Below are 24783 nucleotides of genomic sequence, written 5' to 3' on the forward strand. Positions count from 1 at the left end.
CAGTGATTAATGAAAGAAATATATTGTGAGACTTTTAGACATAATTTTTTGTATTTAAAACTTCTACAGAGGAATATTAGGATCCATAGGATTTTTTTCAATCCAAAACATATCCCTGAAAATGAGCAATGGTATCTTTCTCCTCTTTTCAAATGTAATTTTGTCATTTAATACAGAAATTGTCCAGTCACATCTTGGACTTTTAAGACAAAGCCCATTCAATACCACATACCTAGCAATATGGCTTAAGAAATAGTTAAATGTGAAAAAAAAAAATGAAGTGGTGCTATTCCTAAAATAACATTATCCCACAAAAAGGGTTTACTGGAGGGAAACAGTGCAAATATGTTTCAGTTTACACTCCAATATATATAGAAATTTGCAAAGGCCTTTAGTGAAATATAAACTAAGTAACTATGTAGGAGAGCCTGAATGTATGATGGCTGGCTCAAACCCTGGCTTGATTATTTGCAAATATTATGCCAGGTTTCAAAAACACTCTGTGGCAGTTTTTCCATCTTAAAATGGGAAAATGATAGGCCCTATTTCGTGGGACTGATGTGAACAGTAAATTAGTCATGTATGTAAAACACTTAGGACAAGTACTGATACTTGCTCTAATTCCAAATTTATTAAGTCCAAATATTTTTAACTTCCAGTATTATTAAAAATCACCACTTTAGCAAGGATATTAAATATTATTAAAATTGTAAATAAAAAACAAGATATAAATTACTACTTAAATAATAAAATTATCAGCTGTGATTTTCTTCCTCAAACATTTTAATTTATTTTTGATTTGGTTAATGATAGCAGATTAAAACTAAGTGTTTTTTAACATTCAAAAAGTGCAAAAGATGATGTATTTAGTTTTAAAACTATATATTTGAATTTAAAAAATTATAGTAATATTATTAGCAATGTAATTAAATCCATTCTTAGTTTTTATAAATTAAGAATAATAGATTCTCTTTTTTTTTTTTCATTTTTACACTGGTCTTCTTTTGAGGACAGTCTAGTAACCTCTTAATTGTTCTCCATTATCCCATTTTCTATTCATACTGTATGAGCCAGACTTCTCCAGAGAAACAAAACCCCGAGGCAATAGGATATATACCTGCTCCTGTTCCCTTTAAAATGGAAGTTAGGAACAAAGGGCTGATGTTTTTCAAATTCCACATGATAATCCTTCTTAAAATTGATTTGTCTTTCTTCCCCAGGAAGTCATTGCCTTTATGGAATAAGAGAAGATTATGAATAAAAGCTTAGCAATATAAAGTAGCGTGCCTGAGGTGCCTGTGTAAGGTGTGCCAAGGAGTTCAGTGTGACGGAATTTATATTGTCTTTTGTTCTGAGGGGAGTGGGGAGAGGTAAGGAGCCAAGAGATAAGACCTCTTATTACTTAGGAGAAATTAACAAATACAATCTCTAAACTTAGTGATTTAGCACCATACCTGTTCTTTGTGCACCCCTAGTTTTAATTCTGTCTCTATGCTTCTGTCACAGATTTCTGTTGCTGATGAAAATGTAAAAATATGAGATGGGAGAATATAAGGTGCTAAAGTTGGCAGTATAAGTGAGGATGGAAGAATAAACAATATTCACGTGTCGTGACTGTGTTAAATTAACATTTGTTAAGTAGAGCCCTGAGATGTCCAATGTGAGCCATTGTTAACTGCAGTGTAGAGTGAAATAGAGAAGGTTAGGACTCACAGGTCCTGGAGGTGGTGAAAGACAAGCCTCCAGGAGCCTCGAAGAGAGATCAAAGCAGGATGCTGACAGGGTGCTTTGGGGTTCCTGGGCTAAGGCTGGATTGGTCCATTCAAACCCAAAATAGGAGGGTTTTGCTAAGCTCTGCCTGGCTCTTACCTAAGGAGCACACATAGGGAAGGCCCTAGGAGGCGCTGAAGAGCGTTTATTGGTAGGGCTCTTGGCATCCTGTTGGGAACTTAGAATTGTGACTGCCATCCAGAGCATGTGCTGGCAGAAGGCCAAGTGGCAGTTCCAGTCCCTTGCAGGCTGTTTAGTCACACAAAGTGGATGCTGAGACAGCAATATTATGGAGTAGTTTTGCTAAGCTCTCAACAAGTCACTTAAGATTTAGATTTAGCTAAAGTTTCTCAAGAGATGTAGAAGAGGATAGAGGAAAGACTCAAAGGTGATGTTATACAGTGAAGGCTGAGGTGGTTGACATAGGAAAGATCAGGAAAGAATTAGTCCATCAGTAGAGGATTTGATAAAAATTGATTTGGATTTACTTGTGCCTATGCTGAAATACCATACACACACAATTAAGTGGATGTGAATGTGTCCTCTTTAATTTATTATGAGCTCCTATAATTCAGAGACTATGATTTTTGTGTGGTAATTACCCTAGGAGATAAACACAGGGTCAGATTTTCAGTGAGGAAAGAATTAATAAAGAAATTGAACTTGTATAACATCATAGGGTACTCAAAAGTGGTGCAAAAAAGAAAGGAGTGTCTGTGCAGGCATGTTATATACTTTAGTTGATAAGGGTACAGTCTGCAATACAAAAGATCCAGCTTGAATACTATCTCTAGCATTTATTTTTCATGAATTTATTAAAGTTCCCAAGGCATAACATAGTTCTTCACTCAAAAAAATGGGTATCATGATAAAAGCTGCTCTCACCATTATCTCTAGGACTGAATTATATAAGATAATGTATAAAGGCACTCAGTGGCAAAACATAAATACTCAGTAAACTGATCCTAAGTTCTTATACTGTCCATCCTTTTCACTTGAACTTTATGAGACTTTAATCAATTAAACTACATTTTATAATTCTTACTTTATATGACAAATGATTTTAATATATCTTATTATGCTTGTTTCAAAGAACTTAATCCATCAACACTACAAGGAATAACAAACTATGGCATATTCAGTAAATATCAGACCATATGACACTTAGACGAGGGATTAAAACTACAAGCAAACAAGCATATATATTTAATTTCACAAACATTGTGTACAGTGAAAGAACCTAGACATAAATGAGCATATACTGAAAAATCCCATTAATATAAATATAAACTATTTTAATATAATATAAAGATCAAAACCAATACAAAATTAATCTATTAGAAGTTAGAATAATAGTTGCTATTGTGAAAATTAAAGGGCTCTTAGGGTTCTGATTTTTTTTGTTTCTAGATATGAATGCTATTCACACAGGTCTGTTCATTTTTGTGAAAACTAATTGAACTGCATACTTAAGATTTGTACATATGGCTATAAGTATGTTATACGTTAATAAAATGTTGACATGAAACACGAACTCTAAATCATAGTATTGTTAGAAAATAAACAGTTGAGTAAAGAAAATAAAGATTCTATAAGAAGATGAGTTAAGTACATTTCAATTAGTATTAATTGCAACCTTTCAAAAACAGGTTGATCATATTGTATTCAATGTGCCTAAGTATAAATGAGCCCACACATTTTAGAATGACCATCTCTTTATCAGTATATTAACTTAAGTAATGATATATTTGTTCAGAAAAGTGAGTCTACTCAAACTATCACAAACTCATTAGTGAGGATAATAATATGATTAGAACCTATTCTATTGCTTTTGGAGGGAAATGGCATTTTTTTGCACCGTCCTTGTGTGACTATTGCATGAGAACATTTTATAATTTTTTAAAAGATTCACTGTTGAATTTTTATGTGTATCACTTATTATTTAAGATGTCACTCTTATTTAAAACTGTTTTTGAACATGGAAATTATTGTACAGAACACAGGATACTGGGGTGCCTGGGTGGGCCAATTAGGCGGCCGACTTCGGCTCAGGTCATGATCTCATGGTTCATGAGTTCGAGCCCCGCGTCGGGCTCTGTGCTGACAGCTCAGAGCCTGGAGCCTGCTTCGGAATCTGTGACTCTCCCTCTCTCTCTGCCCCCTTCCCAGCTCATGCTCTGTTTCTGTCTCTCAAAAAATAAATAAATGTTAAAAAAAATTAAAAAAAAAAAAAGAACATAGGATACTGAATAAGGCTGTCCATGCCCATGTTGAAGTTTCTTGATTGCATTACTAGCTCTTGAATGTAGACACTTCCCCAAAAGAAAGTGTTTGCCTCCAGGCAAACAAGTTTGAGGATTACTGAAAAAGACTCCTTAACAAATGTTATTAATAAAGCATAAGTGAATAATAATAATGGTGATAATAAATCATAATAACAATGACCTCAGAGATATGCTAAAGGATGGCAGGAAAATCATAGGGTACCAGGGCAGTCTTAGCCTTCAAGTATTTCAATAGTTTTTAACAAAATATATCAAGAGAAACATGCCAAAATTTGAGTCATGTAAAGAGATCCAAAGTGAGCATAGTAGGACCCTGGAATTACCAACTAGGGACATGAATTAAAATGCCAGTGAGGAAGTAATCTGGAGGAGATGAATTTCACAAAACACTACAAATGTGGCTTAATAGATAAGTCACTTATTTGTTTGTTTGTTTGTTTATTAATTATATGTTGAATAACCATAGAGGAGAGAACCCTTAAGGGATAAAATTAGGACAACTTCCTTATTTTAATCATATTCTCTATATAACAACCTCTTTACAAAAAGGCCAGCAACCATCTTAATGGCAAAGGAACCACAAGGAAACCTTGAGCCAGCTTCAGTAGTATAAGTAAAAACACTGTGTTATTATTTAAATTAGTATATGGGTATTGCAGGATTATATATAAACACTATTATGGTAGTTATATTGGAAACCAAAGTTTTCAACAACAAAAAACCAAGATGTATATCAAGAATTTAAGTTAAAAATTTTTATTACCTTAACATTGAATCAAAAACTCTTTTTCCCTTGTTTTGACTGGTAAAAAAAGGACAACAACAACAGAAAACTAGAAATAAATAAATGTAGCACCCAGACTCTGATCTCCAAATATCACTTCCCAATAACTGGTACAGGTCTGATCCAGAGTAAGCCTGGAATACTGTTTTGATACAGAGAAAAAGAAAATAATTGAAGACTTCTGATCTGATATCAAAAGTTTACTGAAAGTCAGGGGTTCCTACTATTGAATGATGAGACAATGGTGAGTGCAAATGAGAATGAGTTCAGCTGATTGAAACACAAACACACACACACACACACACACACACACACACACACACACATATATATATATTTATGTGATATTTAAATGTATTCACTGAACATCATTAACATCATTAATTTTGCCATTATTGCATAAACATATTTGTGATTAACTGAATAGTTTGAGGGAAAGTTCTTGATAACACTTTCTGATGGAATGATAGAATTAGAAAATAAACATCATAAAAACTCTGAGTGAAGTAATTTAAGCAATAATCAGCAACAGATAATAAAACTACTACTCGGCCATTTGTAATAGACAGATCAATCTGTTAATAACTGAACACAATGATGAATTATAGCATCCTTAATGGTGGGATTACCATATGTCTGTGCCTTTGGTTGTGGTACCCAAAACAGGCTTGCAGAGTGATCCTAGATCTTTTTGAACTTCTGTATTTCCTATTTTTAAGATACAGTGAAAAAAGTAGGAATAACTAGCCATAACCAGAATGTGGAATTTTCTAAGGAGACATATCCACATTTTTTTCAGCAACAACATTGCCTGGAAAAAAAAGTTGTGTGTGTAGTGCTGGGGATGATTATAAGTTAGACTAAAATGTATGAACAAACCATGACTCTTGTTTAGATTCTGATAGAACCAAGCACACTGTAAAATGACAGCTTCAAGATACTTAGGGCAATCTGATTATGAGCACAGATGATGTTATAGAATTACTGCTATACTTATTAGAAGTTTCATGACATTTCAGTTATACAAAAAAATCATTTTTAAAATTTTATAACATTACTTACTTACTGAGGTATTTATGGGCAAATGAAACAATAAGTTGGATTTGCTCTAAATTACTTGAGCAAAGTAATGAAGAACTAAATAAATACACAGAAACATATCCACCTACCAACATGCATACTACATACTTATCTGTATAGGTGAAATGAGATTGGATTATAGATACAGTGTGTACTTTCTACTTTTGTATTTTTGTGTTATTTGGGAAATTCCATAAATAATTGCATTTACTTGATTTTTTAGCAAGGTACTTCTATATTAACAGGGATCCATCTAAATCTCTGAACACACATCCTACCACTCCTCTAATCACTCTGCTCTGTTCGTAGTGAGCATCTTGGGGTTCCTCAAACCCAGGTACACTTGCCTTTATATTTAGCATTTTCTCTAGTTGTAATGCATTACACCCCGATATTCACATGAACGCTTTCAAGTCTTTGTTCTAAAATCTCATTTGTGGTGAGTCTTTCTTCTACCACCGTCGTACAAATTGAACCCTTCACTAACATTTTTTCCTATTTTACTTTCCTGTTTTAATTTTTGTATTAGGTATCACCATCTACATTACTATATTTCCTTTAAATTATTTTATTATATGAACCCTCCAATAGTATATGAATAACATCAATATAGCAATTTTTGTCTCTTTTGTTCAATTGTGAATAATCCAATACCTAGAAAAGTGACTGGCACATGATCGTTACTTAACAAATATCTTTGACTGGCTATGTCATGTAATAGAAGGAGTACAGGCTTGTAGTTAGACAAAACTTAGTTTGAGATTCAGCATCACCAGGTACCATCTAATCTTGAAAAGTAGTTCCTCACTTATGAGACTAGTTTTCTTTACGTATCAAGAGCAATAGCAATAGCAATTCTTAACTGTAAGCGCTGCTAGGAAATTTAAATGAAATAATGCTTAGTAATGCTTATATACTTGGTATATAAGTTTGTAATTCCTCCTTTTATTTTCATTATCACTAGCAACATGATTATCTTCCAAATGTTATAGTGTTATTATAAGGAGTAAACCATTCGGTGTGACAATTAATAACCAATGAAATATATATATATATATATATATATATATATATATATATATATATAATATATAGTATATATATAATATATATATTCTTATATATATATTCTTTCAATTTAGTTATAATTCACTGTATGACTTGCTAAGACATTTCTTGGGAGAATGATTCAACAACTTGAAGTTAAGTAATTCTTTTTTTTAATGTTTTTTAATGCTTATTTAGTTTTGAGATAGAGACAGAGACAAAGACAGAGACAGAGTGCGAGTGGGGAAAAGCAGAGAGAGAGAGAGAGAGAGAGAGAGAGAGAGAGAGAGACAGACAGAATCTGAAGCAGACTCCAGGCTTTGAGGTGTCAGCACACAGCCCAATGTGGGGCTCAGACTCACGAACCACAAGATCATGACCTGAGCCAAAGTTGGGCACTTAACCGACTGAGCCACCCAGGTGCTCTGAAGATAAGTAATTCTACCATGCTTACTTCATGAAAAATAAACACAAACATAACACACATATTTACCAGAATTATATTTATGTTTGGAAATTTTCTAAGTGGAAACAGTTGCTATAAGGCTTAATTTAATTAATCAGATAAATGACTTTTAGGTATTCTGGTGGCATTTTAAGCCAACGTGCAAGAAAAACTGTTCTAAGTCTCCAAGACAGAACATTATAATTTTGGCTTATCTGGAATATTTTTGAAAAATATAGAAGACTCTAGGAAATCAAGAGTGAAAGTAATAATAGGCCAGAAGATGGAAAGAATCCACACTGGGTCTAGGTTTAAGATAACAAACTCTTCTAGAAATTTCAAAAGGACAAAACGAATGGAATTTGATATTTTAAGGATGAAAATGATTGCTCCATATACCGTTAGAAATGAATTTCAATACAAATTGTTGTGAAGTGTTCATAAAATGTACTTTTAAGCAATGTAAGGCACATGGCCTACTATTTCTGTTTAAGTATAAAACACAAAGGACGTGAAATTCTGTCATCGTGCGGTAGTTTGAGTTTCTGTATACCACTACTAGAAAGATGCAATACCACTATTTTATTTGTTAGGGCTACTACAACAAAGTACCACAGACTTCCTGGATTAAACATCAGACATTTATTTCTTTACAGTTCTGGAGGCTTCAAGTCCAGGATGATAATGCCATCAAGACACGTTTCTTTTGAGGCCTTTCTCCATGACTTCTAGAGAGCTGTCTTCTCTCTGCGCCTTTACAGTCTTTCCTCTGTATCTGTGTCCTAATCTCTCTTATAAGGACATTTATTTTACACAATTAGGGGCCACCTTAACTACCTCATTTAAGCTTAATCATCATTTTAAGGCCCTGTCTCCAAATGTCACATTTTGAGGCATTGAGAGGGCTTCAAAATATGAATTGTAAAGGGACACAATGTAGCCCATGACAATCACTATGCTTTTACCACTGTATCCTTCACCTTTGGTCTTTATGATTCACCTTTCTTGTGAAAACACTGAAATATGGTGACATTGTGGTTCATTATTTTGGAGAAGTGTGCTATATATAATAGTATCTGCACTAATAAACTCACTTCATTTTTTTTTTTAATTTTTAAATGTTTATTTATTTTAACAAAGAGTCAGAGTGTGAGCGGGGGTGGGTTGTGGGAGGGGGGCAGGAGAGAGGAAGACACAGAATCTGAATCAGGCTCCTGGCTCTGAGCTCTCGTGGTCTGAACCACGAGATCATGATGGGAGCCAAAGTCAGACCCTTAAATGACTAAGCCACCCAATTGCCCCTAAACTCACTTTAATAAAAGCAGTTAGTTGATATATTTGGATATTAGTTTCAAAAAATCATCAGAACGCCATAATTTCCATACTCTCATGATCTTTGTGAATAATTTTAGAGGGATTATTTATTAATGAACATATTTCGTGTTAAAAAATTATTTCTGATTTAACATTCTCATCTTTCTTCTGTTTTCTCCCTATATTTCATTAAAAGTAAATTAAATACATTTTCAAATAGTATGCATAATATAACCTTGTTTACTATTATCTACATGTATTCAAATGTTTATTGAAAATTTAAATCAATGATCAAACTTTTCACTCTTTAAATGATGGTTTTGGTTTATTTTGATTTATCGTGTTTATTTTTGTATGATTTTTTTTGGAACATGTCTTTTATAAAATGAAATCTATAAGCCCATAAGTTCTAAAATGAAAAGATATAGGTAAGAATTCTAAGCATTTAATAAATTACCAATCATGGAAAATTATAATTATTGTGCCATTGACTCCCACTTAAAAAAAAGCTTCAAGTGACTTTCTTGAGAATAGTGATATATATTTTTTAACATATTGTACTTCCCAAGATTCCAGGAATTATCCTTTATAAAGTACAATATGATCTCTTGTAATACATTTCTAGCACCATTACAAATATACCCACATTTTTCCAGAGTATAGGAGACCACAAATATAGGTTGAATCACAATACTTGTAGAAAAATAAGTATTTTCATAATTTCACCGCTTCTCAGACTGCATGAGCCCCATCTTTCTTAAAATTTCCTAAACAACTTGGGGCACCTGGGTGGCTCAGTCGGCTAGACACCCAACTTTGGCTCAGGTAATGATCTCATGGTTCGTGGGTTTGAGCCCTGTATCGGGCTCTGTGCTGACAGCTCAGAGCCTGGAGCCTGCTTCCAATTCTGTGTCTCCCTCTCTCTTTCTGCCCCTCTACCATTAGTGCTCTGTATCTCTCTTTCAAAAATCAATAAAACCATTAAAATTTTTTTTTTAAATTTCCTAAACAACTTTTGGTGTCCCCAGGAATTGCTCTTGTGTGCCTGTGAACTTACCTTCTTAGCTCATTTAAGGAGATCCTCAATTTTATTCTTTTTCTGCTGCAGTCTGTTGAAATGACTCATGTTAATCAACAATTCTGTGCTGAAATATATAGTCTTGTCTAAATATGCTAAAGTCACTCATTAGCTCCTACTGGGATGTTGCCATAAAACCACCAAAGCAAGATACCCTTCAATGCTTTCTTTTTTTTCTGCTTCAGTTGTAGGCCGATTTACTCTATGCTCATAAAATGCATAATGTTCCTAATGCAAGGTCCTCTCTCCCAGAGCAGTTCTAAAAGGAAAGATACCTTTCTTCATTACTTGCTTCTATTGCACATCTTAAAAATAAGTGTTTATTGTGTCCACAGTATTCTATGGAGACTTAAAAAGCAACCCCTTGGTATCACTTGCTTTTCATTGTAATTCCTATTTTCTGAAGTCACATGAAATCATGAGCAGGGCAGGTTCTTCTAAGTGAAAGTCCCCATTGTATCAATCACTCCAGGCTAGAAGCACTGGTCATATTATTATTGGGTAAAACATGTGCTTAACACTTTTTTCCTTTTTAATGAGTTCTCTGTTACCTTTTGGGTCATACCACTTACAAAAGCAATTTTTCTTTTAAATGTTGATAAATAGAATTAATTGTTATCTCAGAGTACGGATATTCTTTCCTTTATATCTCCCTCCATCTTTAATTTTTTGGGCATCTTTATTATCTATTCTCATGTGTGGTAGGTTAGAAATGTATCTTTTTATATAGTGTTCTGGGCCAAAGTATTAATCACATCATTACATAATCAATATATAAGCAACTTGCTTAATGTGTCTATCTCTCATAAATGGAAGATAAATCGGTACTGGATTCATTATAGTAAGTGTGGTTATAATTTCGATAGCACTAGCAAATTTCTTAATGATTAGTATGATAAATAATAAAAATTAGGTAGTCTTAGTTTCTTATTTGGTTATTCAATTTGGATTCCCTTCTATCGATAATTTAACTCCTGCCTTAACTCCTCAATAACTATTACCTCTATCCTTGGCTTTATTGTGCTTTTCAAATCAGAAGACGCTTACTAGACATGATCTCAAGGTTGGCGAGATCAAGCGCACCCTGAGTGGGGCTCTGTGCAGACAGGGCTGGCCTGCAAGGGATTCTCTCTCTCCCTCTCCCTGCCCTTCCCCCACTTGAGTACAGGTGCACATGTGCTCTTTCTCTCTCAAAATAAATAAACTTTAAAAAAAAACAGAAGCAGATTAGACATGTATCCTGCAATTATTGAAAATCAAACCATCTACAGGAGTTGAGTTTAAGTCTCAGCTGCTGCCAGAGTGGTATTTGATATAAATTTTTTTTTGATATACAGTTAAATCAGTTGAGTAAAGTGATAAGAAATCTCCCTTTCTAGATCCTTCATTCACCTTCTTTGCATGTCTTGGCATCATGGGAATATCATAGGTTGGCAGTCTTTCCTGAGTCTCTGCTTTTATATTAATTCTTAAATGTTTTTTCTTCCTAAGGAAGTTCTAGATTATTAACTGAATATTCTTTGCCAGTGCATTGTTCTTAAAACTACTGTTCAAGTCACATAAAGTAAGAGGAGAAAAGGTTTGAAAATTAAACAAAACAAAAGAAAACAAAACACACATTTCTTTCATTAGAAAGAAAAATATATGCAACAATGCCAGGACAAAAGAGTTTCTCTAATTTTACATGAAGATCTTTTCTATAGTAAAATAATAAGACTATAAGCCCTAAAACCTTTAATTTCAGGTTCTGGGTATGTATATTACATGTTTGTATTTTATTTTCTTTATGGTTCAATTATCCATCCAGATGGCTTATTTATGTCAATACTAATATATGACAAATTTGTGTATTATCACCATTAAGTTTTCACCCTTAGAGACTTTAGATAAAAACTAGAGAGCTTCCAACTTACAATTCTTTGTCAAAGAATATATTTACTTTCTTGAGGTTTATGCCTTATCCTTATTACTCAGAATATATTTCATCTGTACACTGAAGAGAAGCAGATTGGGTTTACATCATTTTATCCATGATCTCATTTGACTAAATATCTATATGCATTTTCCAATATTTTTAAAATATATTAAACAGGGCTGAAGTAAAAAATGAGAAACAACAAGTGTTGGTAAGAATGCGGAGAAAAAAGAGCCCTCTTGCACTGTTGGTGGGAATGCAAACTGGTGCAGCCACTCTTGAAAACAGTTTGGACATTTCATAAAAAATTAAAAATAGAGCCACCCCAAGATTCAGTAATTCCACTACTGGGTATTTACCTCAAAAAGACAAACACATGTATTCAAAGGAATACATGTTTATTGCTGCATTGTTTACAATAGCCAAGCTATGGAAGCAGCCCAAACGTCTACTGATAGATGAATGGACAAAGAAGATGTGCTATGTGCACATTATATATACACATATAAAAGAACGGAATCCTGCCACTTGGAACAATGTGGATAGAGCTAGAGTGTATAATATTGAGGAAAATAAATCAGTCAGAGAAAAACAAATACCATACGATTCACTCATATGTGGAGTTCAAGAAACAAAACAAATGAGCAAAGGGGAACTAAAGAAAGAGAAGCAAAAAGGAAACAGACTCTTACTCTAGGGAACAAACTGATGGTTTCCAGAGGGGAGATTGGTGGGGTTTGGGGAAAATAGGAGATGGGGATTAAAGAGTGCCCTTACCATGATGAAAAACAACAACAACAACAACAAATGGCCAGGCAAAATAACACAAAATACATTAAATATATTATCCATATGTCAAGTATTATTTAACCCTTAATTTTAAAATAAAATTCCTTCCCTGAATTTTTCAAAATATATATATTTTTAAATTTCTTAATAGTATTGGGTTTACAGAAAAGTTGCAAGGATGGTACAGAGTTATGTACACCTTACTCCCAGTTTTTCCTAATTCTAACATCTTATGTACCATGGTACATTTCAAACATTAAGAAATTAATAATGGTATATTATTATTAACTAAGTTCCAGGATTAATTCAGATTTCAGCAGTTTTTCTACTAATGTCCTTCCCAACCCTGTTTTCTATTTCAGGATCGAATCCCAGTAACACAATCCAGTAGCCAACTTTTTCAAAGAAACTATTTTTCCTCATTTCCCTTCTTAGGATCTTATAGAGTAAACTTTATAAAAATGTAATAACATGACAATATTAAGTAACTTAATGCCAAATGTAAATCAGGTATAAAGAACATTCTTTTAGTTCATGCAAATGTTTCAGCAAAGTAAATAACACAGAGGACAATCCTGCACTGTTAAAACAAAATGTTTAGTGATTCAGTTTCATAGAGTCCTTTTTTTTTTATATTGCCTAGATAGTTGCAATAACTACAAACATTTTATGATACTGATTCCAAAAACATGAAAATAATGCTCCCCAGTGGAAATGATATCCAGATCATGGTATCTATGCTAGATTAGTACAAAATGCCAGGAGACATGTTACTATAAAATGGGAAAAAGGCTGCTGCCAAACTATGTCACTAAGACATAAATGACCAAACAATTTTGCAAACCTACTGAAATAATAGCTATTTTCTGCAATAATAACATTTAATTGTTTTATATCTTAATATTTAATTGCATGGACTTCATTGGAAATAGGTACATTTAAATTCACATACCTTACTTTGATTCACAATACTGTTTATCTTAATTTATCATTGCTGTTTACCGATATGCTTCAGTTATAAGAGAAGGTCAAACAGTCCTCCTCAGGGCATTTCAATCTCTGGCAACAATTTTTATTTGCTGATCATAAATGTACTTTAGATTTCTGCATTGTTATTCTATGTAATAATGTCAAGGACAAACATTCTGAAGCATGTCTAATAACATTGAGATCCATTTTCTTTCCACTACAATTCAGCACCCCATTAAATTTAAAAATAACTGAACAATTCTTTAGCTTGGTAGGGGGTATTAGATTTTCTTCAAAAGATTTTGTTTTTGTTTCCTAATTGTTCTCATTCCTCTTGGTTTGGAGAATGTCTGTGCCTAGAATAATATGAAGTATAAGAGAAAAGTCTGGTGGAAGAAGAAGATTCTACTATATTTTCTATGCTATCCTTGTTCTTGATCCTAATGAAGCAGTAAGGAAGCATAATGATTCTGGGTATAAATGATGCATTAATTAAATTAAAAATGTAATACTTTAGAATAGGAAATCTGTTTAAAACAAGACAACAGACCCAAAATGGAGTCGCTTGTGCTAAACTCCATGTCACCAAAGTGAGACTTAATTACAGTTTTGACTCTCCCCAAAATGGAATCTTACACTAGTCAATCAGGAATCACCCAGTTAACATCAGTTAGCTAATCTACCTGATATACCCTGCCATCCCCTAAAGAAAAATAACCTTGCAATAACCAAACTACTTTTTTGCCTACTAAACTTCCTTCTGCCTATAAATATGTTTCCTTTTGTGCAGCTCCTCAGAGCTCCTTCTTATATGCTAAAATAGATGCTGCCCATTTCATAAATTTTTGAATAAAGCCAATAAGATCTTTAAAATTTACACACTTGAGGGGCTCCTGGGTGACTCAGTTGGTTAAGCGTCTGACTCTTGATTTCAGCTCAGGTTCATGAGTTAGAGCTCTGCATCGGGCTCTGCAGTGTGGAGCCTGCTTGAGATTCTCTCTCTCTCTCCCTTTGTCCCTCCTGTGTGTGCTCTCTCTCTCTCAAAATAAATAAACTTAATTTTTTTTTTTAATTTACACAATTGAATTTTGTTTTTTTAAATAAAATTATATTCTATATTCTTGTTAAAAACATTTCCTTACAGAGTACACCACTTTTATTTTATTTATTTATTTATTTATTTATTTATTTATTTATTTATTTATTTTATGTTTATATATATTATTTTTCTTTTATTTTTCTTTTTTTTATTTTTTTATTTTTTAATATATGAAATTTACTGTCAAATTGGTTTCCATACAACACCCAGTGCTCATCCCAAAAGGTGCCCTCCTCGATACCCATCACCCACCCTGCCCTCCCTCCCACCCCCCATCAACCCTCAGTTTGTTCTCAGTTTTTAACAGTCTCTTATGCTTTGGCTCTCTCCCACTCTAACCTCTCTTTTTTTTTTCTTTTTTTCCTTCCCCTCCCCCATGGGTTTCTGTTACGTTTCTCAGGATCCACATAAGAGTGAAACCATATGGTATCTGTCTTTCTCTGTATGGCTTATTTCACTTAGCATCACACTCTCCAGTTCCATCCACATTGCTACAAAAGGCCATATTTCATTCTTTCTCATTGCCACGTAGTATTCCATTGAGTACACCACTTTTAAAAAGTCACTTAGAAAATGTACAAGAATAAATCCCTAAGAGCTATCCATTTAAACTTAAGTCAAATGTGTTCGCTGCTGTGCTTTTTTTGTAACAGATCAGCAGACTATAAAATCTCTGATAATAAAACTTGTGCATTTACTTGCCCATCATTGCATCCACATAGGAGTCCTTCAAAAGGTATTTTTTGAACAAATGAATGCTCCAGTATGGAATCCTTTGGGGAAATGTTTCAGTTTTTCATATGCATTTTATTCTATTTTGAAATATTTTTAAAAATATAGGGTGAATATTAACCATTTTCTCTCATTTATGTTGCAAATACTTTTTTCCTTCCTAATACTATGTTATTGTTTTTTTTATGGTATTTACTTTTACAAATAAATTTGCTAAATTTTAACACATTTAGACATTTTAGAATCTTATCTTATGGATTTGCATTTCCCTACAGTCAACTTATAAAATTAACTATTTTAATGCATTTTCAAGTATTATTGTTTATGTAGAGTGTGAGGCCACTCATGTCAGATTCCCCCTACTTACTACTTACTAGTCATGTGATCATCTATTCCTCAATGTCCTTTTCTTTTCATATTTATATTTTTACTATTTGAATATTTTTGTATTGTTTAAGAGCTCTAAAGTTATGTTTACACTTTAAAAGACTTCCAATTCCCTTAACCTATTTGTTTGAATTATCCATCCTTCTACCAAAGACTTAAAAGTTCTCTTTTACCAAAACTGAAATCTCATCTATAAATTGGCCTATTTCTGCATTATTTATTTTATTCCATTGATCTGTTTGTTGATATGTCATTTATGTACCCTTTTAATTACTTTACACTAAGAATCTTGATGCCTAGATGTTCAAGTCATTCATCATTCCCAAATATCTTCTTTCCCTTCCCCCCCTCTTTCCATTACTAAAATTAGATTAGTTTATTAACAGTTATGTTCTCGATAAAATAAAGATAACATCAAAAAACCCTGAAATTTCAATGGAAAATGATGGGGTTCATAGGCAAATTTAAAAAGAAATGTCAACTCTACTGTATTGACTCACTCAGAACACAAATATGTCATGAATTTATTGATTCATATTTTTTTGTATGTTCTCATAAAAATGTCATTGCTTTCTTAATGTATAATTTGGTTCATTTAAAAAATAAATAAAAAATAAATTTATACTTCTGATTACTATTTTAATGGGATATATGAAGATACTAAATGAATTCCAATAAACTGATCCCGAAAATAAAGCAAACTTAATGTCTCCATTGTCAATTACATTGACAAAATTCATGCCACTTTCATAGACTGAACACTATTTTCATTGCAGTACACACATACTCTACACTTAGTATTTTTCAAATGTATGTGGGTACTATAAAGCAACTATTGTCTACAAATTACTTTTTCACTGAACTGTCTGACACATTTATTAGTGTTTGTCTAATGTGGATGAGCTGCTCCTTATTTAACTAATTATTAAGAAAATTGATCATGTTCGGGGTAAATATGCCTAAAATTTCTCTTGGCAACTTTCTTCAAATCAAACTTGATGTGTTTTAAATCCAGTTATCTGCACCTATTGGAACCAGTGATGTGCAATGAGACCAATACTGAGATCACAGAGAGAAGTATTTGTCCTTTCCCTACTGTAATTCAATCTAAGCAGCAGCAGGTAGGAGCTGTTAGTTGTCCTCTTCCTACCGATCACTTGAGATTTGGTAACACATGGCATAGAGAAGAAAGGCCTAAGAAATGGATACAGACAAAAGCTGTATGTTGTACTTTTAAAATTTTAGGCTTATGAGAAGAAAAGAAAATCCTATTTGTTTACAACAGTTTAACCAAAGTGTATAAACATAGGAGGACACTGGTGCAAGCATGACCAAAATAAACAACAATATTCTCTGGTATGTATTTATGTATGTATGTATTTTTATCTACTTTTTTATTTGAGAGAGAAAAAGAGAAAGCACGCACTAGTGGGGGAGAGGGGCCCAGGGAGAGAGAGAGAGTGGGAATCTTAAGCAGGCTCCATGCTGCACATCCCTGGGATCATGAACTGAGCAGAAATCAAGAGTCAGATGCTCTTGTGCCTAGATGGCTCAGTTGGTTAAGTGTCCAACTCTCACTTTCCATCCAGGTCATGATCTCAGGGTTAGTGAGTTCAAGCCCCACATTGGGCTCTACACTGATGGTGTGGAGTCGGCTTGTGATTCTGTCTCTTTATCCATCTCTTTCTGCCCCTTCAGCACTCTCTCTCTCTCTCTCTCTCAATAAAAAAATAAACTTAAAAAAAACAAGAATCAGACTCTCAACTAACTGAGCCACACAGGGGCCTTCTCTGGTTTTTCATATGCATTTTGAGATATCTATTTTTTAGGAATCTAAAGGAGAGAAGAAACATGATGCTATTGCTAATAAAAGCAAAGTCCCAGCCCTAGTTATATTAAGGAGGAAGACAGAATGAAAGAAAAGCAGAAACGACTGAACTTGGCATCCAAATACCTTAGTAGATTGTTTTTTAACCTGTGTTTTCTTGCACCTATTTTTTTCTTTAAGCCACATAATCCCACACATTTGATAAGTGAAATCACTTCTAGACTCTATCTCTAAAATAAATGTAAAATTTCCCCAAATTTCTGAGATTTATTAAAGTAATTAGATGTATTGACACTTAAAAACTATTGTCAAGGCTAAGACATAATCTTAGGTTGGTAATTCTTACTCTAGCATGATGAAAATACAATTGGATTATAGATTAAAACTCAATTCTTAAAACACTATTTTATTATGGTTATTGTTATTATTAATCATAATTCAGGTAAAGTGTAAATGATTTTACTGGAACACAAAGTAATGAAAGACCACAAGAAGTAATACATGCACTACTGAAAAAGGTTTTGTTCTTTTCTACTTTTTTAATGCAAAACTAACAGCAAATACATATATATGTGTGTGTGTGTATATATATATATACAGTATATATATGTGTATATATATGTATGCATATATATTTAAGTTAACTGAAATGAAAATGAAAATATGAAAACAATGTTAAAAGAAAAATTGCACTGGAAAAGTTTAAATTAGCAAAAAAAATTATTCAAGGTTTTTGTTTTTGAAACAAAGCACTGAAAACTTATTAAGAGTTGATGTAGGGGATTGTAGGACATTTCCATTTGGCAATTGGTTTTGCACAAAGAAAAAGTAAGGTTCCTCATATCTCTATGACAGGAGGTAGTTTTAAAATTGGAGCAAGGCACCTGCTAAGTTTAGCCTTCTGCCCTCCTACAAAAACTGGGAGATAGGGACATCATGTTCCTTGATGATTACATTTCAAAGGGCGTGGTTCCCTGGTCCTAGAGAAAGACGGTCCAGGTTGTAAACTGGCAACACCTTTCACTCTGGACAAAATTTCTTCTGTTTCTAAGGATACCACAGTTTAAAGAGACTTGCAGGAGAACACGATTAACTTTTATTGGAGAAGGTTTTATAAATGTATCAGCAAGTACACTAGGCAACTATTACTGTTCAGAGTTCTAACTAATCCTGTCTTGAATTTTAATTGTCACCCGTTGTTATTCAAATTCTGGCTGTTTCTCACATCACCAGAAACAAAAGTGATTTCTCTACATGTATCTGGTGAAAATAAGCATGTCTTCAGTTTCTCACAACTGAAAGTCAAACTAGTGTGCTTCTAAATGTGACACTTGTCACAGATTGGTTGGCTTCTTCGAAAAGACAGATGTCAACAGACTTTTTTCCCAGAACTTAAAAAGTCCACATGTACAATAAAATGAATTTTTTGCTACAGTCTCTGGTCTATGTTTTGGTGCCCATCTGGATAAAAAAAAATGTTCCTGCTCATAAGAAGCTCACAGTCTATTGGAGTGATTCATGACCATCGGTACATATTACAATAACCTGAAAAGTAATTCCCACATCAGAAATGATCCAATCAGAATCCTATAAGAAAATGTATAGCATCAGTATATTTTGTATTGTTAAAAATATCCTGAGAATATTTTATTTATTGAGGCTGGGGCTAAGATGGATGATTTCAGAGACCACAGTTTAAAAAAAAGGAGGGTCTGGTGCATTTATACTAAAAAAAAAAAAAAAAATCATTATTCAATATATCAGGACAAGCCAAGTAAATATTTGCTAAACTAGAATTTCTCTTAATAAAATGTACCTAGTAAAAGAAAGAAACCAATTAACTAACACTTAGCATTTAAAAAGTGTTCCCAAATTCACTTGTGATTATGAGGAATGATACTTTAGAACATTCTATTTCAGATTTAGACATGCTATATACATTTTGAGAATTGGGATAGGAAGTAAATCTGCCCTGTCCTAGCTATTTGATAAAATGTCAAAAAAGGCATACAATGATTTCTTCACTAATTGAGGCTTTAGCGATCTTTGAGTTGCCTATCCATGGACCATTTAAGAATTTTTCTTCAGGGACACCTGGGTGGCAGTCAGTTAAGGGTGAGACTCTTGATTTCAACTCAGGTCATCATCTCACTGTTGTGGGCTGAGCATGGAGTCTGCTTGGGAATCTCCCTCTGCCTCTGACCCTCCTCCACTTACACTCTCTCTTTCTCAAAATAAATAAATAAAAACATCAAAAAATATTTAATAAAAAAATTAAAAAAAGAATTGTTCTTCACATTCTTTCACTTAATTTTTTTTACCCAATTTGCTTAGATTTACCCTTAGTTCTAACAAATTCACAGCTACTGATAACAAAATCTGGAATCATTAATTGAAAGAATTACTGGTCCATCACAAACAGAAAAAAAGGTAATAAGTATCTATTGATTGTTTTAATTTGGTATGAGACATCATCGTCATCATAAATTGCCAGCATTTTCAAAATGAATGATTCATTCTGTTTGTACTCCAGATATTTCAGGGAGATTGATATCTTAACTAAATTTATTTGATTACTAAAACTGTAATGAATACTTGATATCTTATTCTTAAAACACCTATATTACTAAACATTTCAAAACTGAGACTTATAGAAGAAGTCAATATATTCTATGGGTTAAATCTAATTTAATTATGTCCATTATACAAATATTCTTAAAGGATAATGTTTTTGAGGTTATATCTTTGATTTCACTGAAGTTACTTAGCAAAGTCAGAGGCCATTATGCTGTAAGTTCTTTGTGTCTGTCTTTGAATAATAATACTGTATAACCAAATAAAGTCAGTGAAGTGTATACAATCATATTATCTAATGCTGTTTGTGATGCTTTAACACATGCTTCCTGGGAACTAAAGAAAAATGTGTCCTCATCGTAGGAGTAATAAACACAGGCAATTATGCATAATTATGGAGATTAAGTTCTAATTAAGGCTCAATTTCAATAATATCCCTATTCACAAATCTTCTCAAGTTTTCAGTGACATGAAACAAGATCAAGGTAACTCAAGATACTAATCTCTATTATGGTTAAAGATAAAATAAGTTTGATTAGGGAGTTCTGCATGTATTCCAGTATTTTAGCAGCATGGCATGTTCAAGAGCCTATCTCCATTTGCATCTATGTTTGCATAGTTATCTCTAGCAGTATTGTAGAGCCAGGAAAGAGTTTTTACATCCCCAAACTCCATTTAACGTTTGAAAACATGCAGAAGATTCAGTTGTCTGCTGGCTAGCTCAGTCGGTTAAACATCTGAGTCTCGATTTAGGCTCAGGTCATGATCTCACCATTTATTAGATCGAGCCCCAAGTTGGGCTCTGCACTGACAGCACAGAGTCTGCTTGAGATTCTCTCTCCCTCTCCGTCCCTCCTCCACTCATTCTCTCTCTCTTTCTCAAAATAAATACGTAAATAAATAATCTTAAAAAAATCGGCTGTCCATCTTGTTTTACTTATAAAAATACGTTTTAAATGTCAGTTACAATGTAACCCAATGGGCCTTAGAACATTTTCAGCTTAAACCGGATATTATCTTTTCAGAACACAATGAAAGTCTTTGTATTTTATATTGGTAATAAGAATAACATGATGATACAAAACAACATAAGAAAATGTATGGTATATCATTCCATTAAGAAGAAAGGAAAATAAAGTTATTTTCTTGTTTGCTTACAAAAAGCCCAGAAACCTAAATATGATTGCTATTTTCATGTAAATTCATTGTTGGAAATATCAAAACTATACAATGATTTATACGTTCTAAACTATTCTATAAGTATTAATTATTTATTGTACTACCCCTTATTTATATAAACAATATTATGGTCATTACACACATTATTTTTGAAATAAATCACTTTTGAATTACTGTGTTTTAGGCACTGATAAAAATCATTCTGCATCTGTCCCTACTAAGTAAGTACCACGATTATCACTTTATACAGATAAGGAAACTATGGGTTATGGAGTTTAAATAATTTGACCACTACAACATAGCTAGTGAGTTATGGTATAACTGGGTTTTAAACCCATGTAATGGTCTTGTATACTTAACAAATTTCCTTATTCAGAGTAAGCAACTATATTGCTTTAAATGTAAACATCTATTTAACTTGTTTTTACAGTATTCTTTAAGCAGAGAGCAGACTAGAAAGGGCTATACCATGTGCTCCATAGACATGTCCAAACTTCATGACGTATTTAGGACTTGTCTAAGGAGTGAATAAATTAATTATAATGGATTGTCTAACTGGAATTCTATGATCAAAAGTTTTTTAGTCTTGAACCTTTACAGCAAAAGATATTCGTTGGTCTTCTTCTAACACCCTTTCCACTCCACTTTCTTATTGTTTCCTTATACAGATTACTCTCTGCCTATCACATGTGCATACACATATCCACATAACATGTTATCAACATAAACATAGTTGAAAGTACAGGATAAAGACAAAAGAAAAGGGAAATATTTATTTATTTATTTTTTATTTTTTTTTTTTTAATTTTTTTTCAACGTTTTTTATTTATTTTTGGGACAGAGAGAGACAGAGCATGAACGGGGGAGGGGCAGAGAGAGGGAGACACAGAATCGGAAACAGGCTCCAGGCTCCGAGCCATCAGCCCAGAGCCTGACGCGGGGCTCGAACTCACGGACCGCGAGATCGTGACCTGGCTGAAGTCGGACGCTTAACCGACTGCGCCACCCAGGCGCCCCGAAAAGGGAAATATTTAAATGAAGGAGTTGGAAGGAATCGGAGTTCTATTTTCATATACTCACTTTAAGAAAAATATTATCTTCCATAGTCTGACATTCATCTAATAAGAAAATGTAATTTCATTATTCCATTTATTCATTTTTTATCTTTTTAATGTTTATTTTTGAGAGAGAGAGAGAGAGAGAGAGCAAGTGGGGGAGGGGCAGAGAGAGAGGGAGAACCAGAATCTGAAGCAGGCTCCAGGCTCCGAGCTGTCAGCACAGAGCCTGACTCGGGGCTCAAACTTACAAACTGTGAGATCATGACCTGAGCCAAAGTCAGATGCATAACCAACTGAGCAACCCAGGTGCCCCTATTTTTCTTAGTTTTTAAGTGTCTATTTATTTATTTTGAGAGAGAGAAAGAGAGAGAGAGAGAGAAATGGAGAGAGAGAGAGCATGCATGAGCAGGGGGCAGAGGCAGAGAGGGAGAGAGAGAGAGAGAGAGAGAGAGAGAGAGAGAGAGAGAGAGAATCACAAGGAGGCTCCATGCTGTCATGGCAAAGCCTGATGCGGGGCTACATCCACAAACATGAGATCATGACCTGAGCCGAAATCAGCGGTTGGATGCTTAACTGACTGAGCTACTCAGGCACCCCTGTTCCATTTATTAAAACAGTTATGCGTTTTCCTTAATGGGAGCATACTGGATAATAGCAAAAGAAATAAAAATCATACCTCCTTTATTTTTAGTGATGAATTTTTAAACTGTGAAGACATGTAGGTGTATACCACTCACAACATATAGCAGCCAAGAAAATTGAATGTTTACACAGTAAAAAATAAATTAATGAACAAATGTTTAACAGGGAGGCTGACAGTTCCTAAACAACATAAAGCCAATTATTCTGAAATAGCAGGCATTTTGAAGTGCTTTTTAGGAATAAATAAATAAAGTCTAGAACACAGTAAGATATCAAACAATCAATTATCTAGTAGCAACTGAAGTTAACAGACATGTGGGATAGATAGGGTTAATGCTTGAAGGTCTTCATTTTGTTCCAGTGCATTTTCTAATAACTCAATGAAAATAAAGGAGGGGTGTGCTATGGACTTAATGCTTATATCCCCCTCCAATTCATATGTTGATGCCCAGCCCCCAATATGAAGATATTCACAGATGGGACCTTTAGGAGATAATTAACATCTATTAGGTTATGAAGGTGAGACTCTCATAATGAAATTAGTGGCCTTATAAAAAGAGACCAGATGATAGGCCATGTGAGAATGCAGCAAGGAGGCAGCCATCTACAATGCAGGGAACTCTCACCAGACACTGACCCTATTCACACTGATCTTGAAATTCTAAGACCTGTGAGATCTTCCAGAACTTCAAGAAATAAATTTCCGTTGTTTTTAGCCAACCAGTCTTATGGTATTTTGTTATAGCAAACTGAGCAAACCAAGGCAAGACAGTAAAGTTCAAGACTTTATGAAAGTGTATTTATCTTCCCCTCATATTGAACTGATAGTAAGGCTGGGTGTAAAATTTCATGTGGGAAAATTTTCACTTCAGCATTTTGTGGTTCAGTGTCTCATAGCTGCCACTGTCACTGGCAAGATCAATGACTTCCTGAGTTTTTATTCTTCATGGGAAAATATTTGTTATGATTATATTTTTCTTATCAGAGGATTGCAGAAATTTCTTTGATTTCATTCTTTTGACACCCAGTGATGTATTTTCTTATAAGTCTATTTTAAATAATTGTGCTATTACTCAGTGATGCTTTCTTTCAATTTGGAAAATGTACATATTTTATTGAACTTTACCTAATTGTCTGTTAGATTACTTATTTTCCCTGTTTGCTCCATTCTCTCACAATGGGATGATTCTTTTCAAGATCTTGTTATTCCTGAACTGTTTCTATAACTTTATAGCTAACTTTAACAGATAGATATTAACAAAAATTTTGATATGATCATAATAAATTAATGCAACATTTTTCAGAGTATATTTTACAAAATGTGAGGACTCCAAGTTTGTTAATGGGAATTATAAGAAGCAAATGATTCAGAGTCCATATTAGCTTGGGAAATGCATGGCTGAACAAAGTAATCAAATCTCTTAACTGTAGGTATTATCAGACTATTTAGGATACCATGTATTTTTGGGGAAGATTTTCAGAAAGAAAACATGCTATAGAACATATATCTATGACAAATGTTTATTTTAGAGGATTATTCACAAAACTAGTTGTTAATAGTAAAATGTGAATCTAAAGAAACCACTTTTACTTTCCTATATGTCTTCAGAAAGCTTTCAGTATAAAACGTCAATTTAAAGTTAGCTTTAAGTAGGGGCACCTGAGTAGCTCTGTGGGTTGGGCGTCTGACTTCGGCTGGGGTCATGATCTCACAGCTGGTGAGTTTGAGCCACGTGTTGGGTCGGGCTCTGGGCTGACAGCATGGAGCCTGGTTGGGATTGTCTCTCTTCCTCTCTCTTCCTTCCCCC

The 24783-nt window shown here is 33.6% G+C and overlaps 1 long non-coding RNA gene across 1 annotated transcript in view; it reads right to left on the reverse strand.

Moving 5' to 3' along the window:
* Window positions 1–24783, reverse strand: part of LOC131496967 (uncharacterized) — a 94316-nt gene that overhangs the window by 25458 nt on the left and 44075 nt on the right. The gene's annotated exons all lie outside the window — the stretch shown is intronic.

The sequence above is a fragment of the Neofelis nebulosa genome, chromosome 1, assembly GCF_028018385.1.
Source record: "Neofelis nebulosa isolate mNeoNeb1 chromosome 1, mNeoNeb1.pri, whole genome shotgun sequence".
NCBI classification, from domain to species: Eukaryota; Metazoa; Chordata; class Mammalia; order Carnivora; family Felidae; genus Neofelis; species Neofelis nebulosa.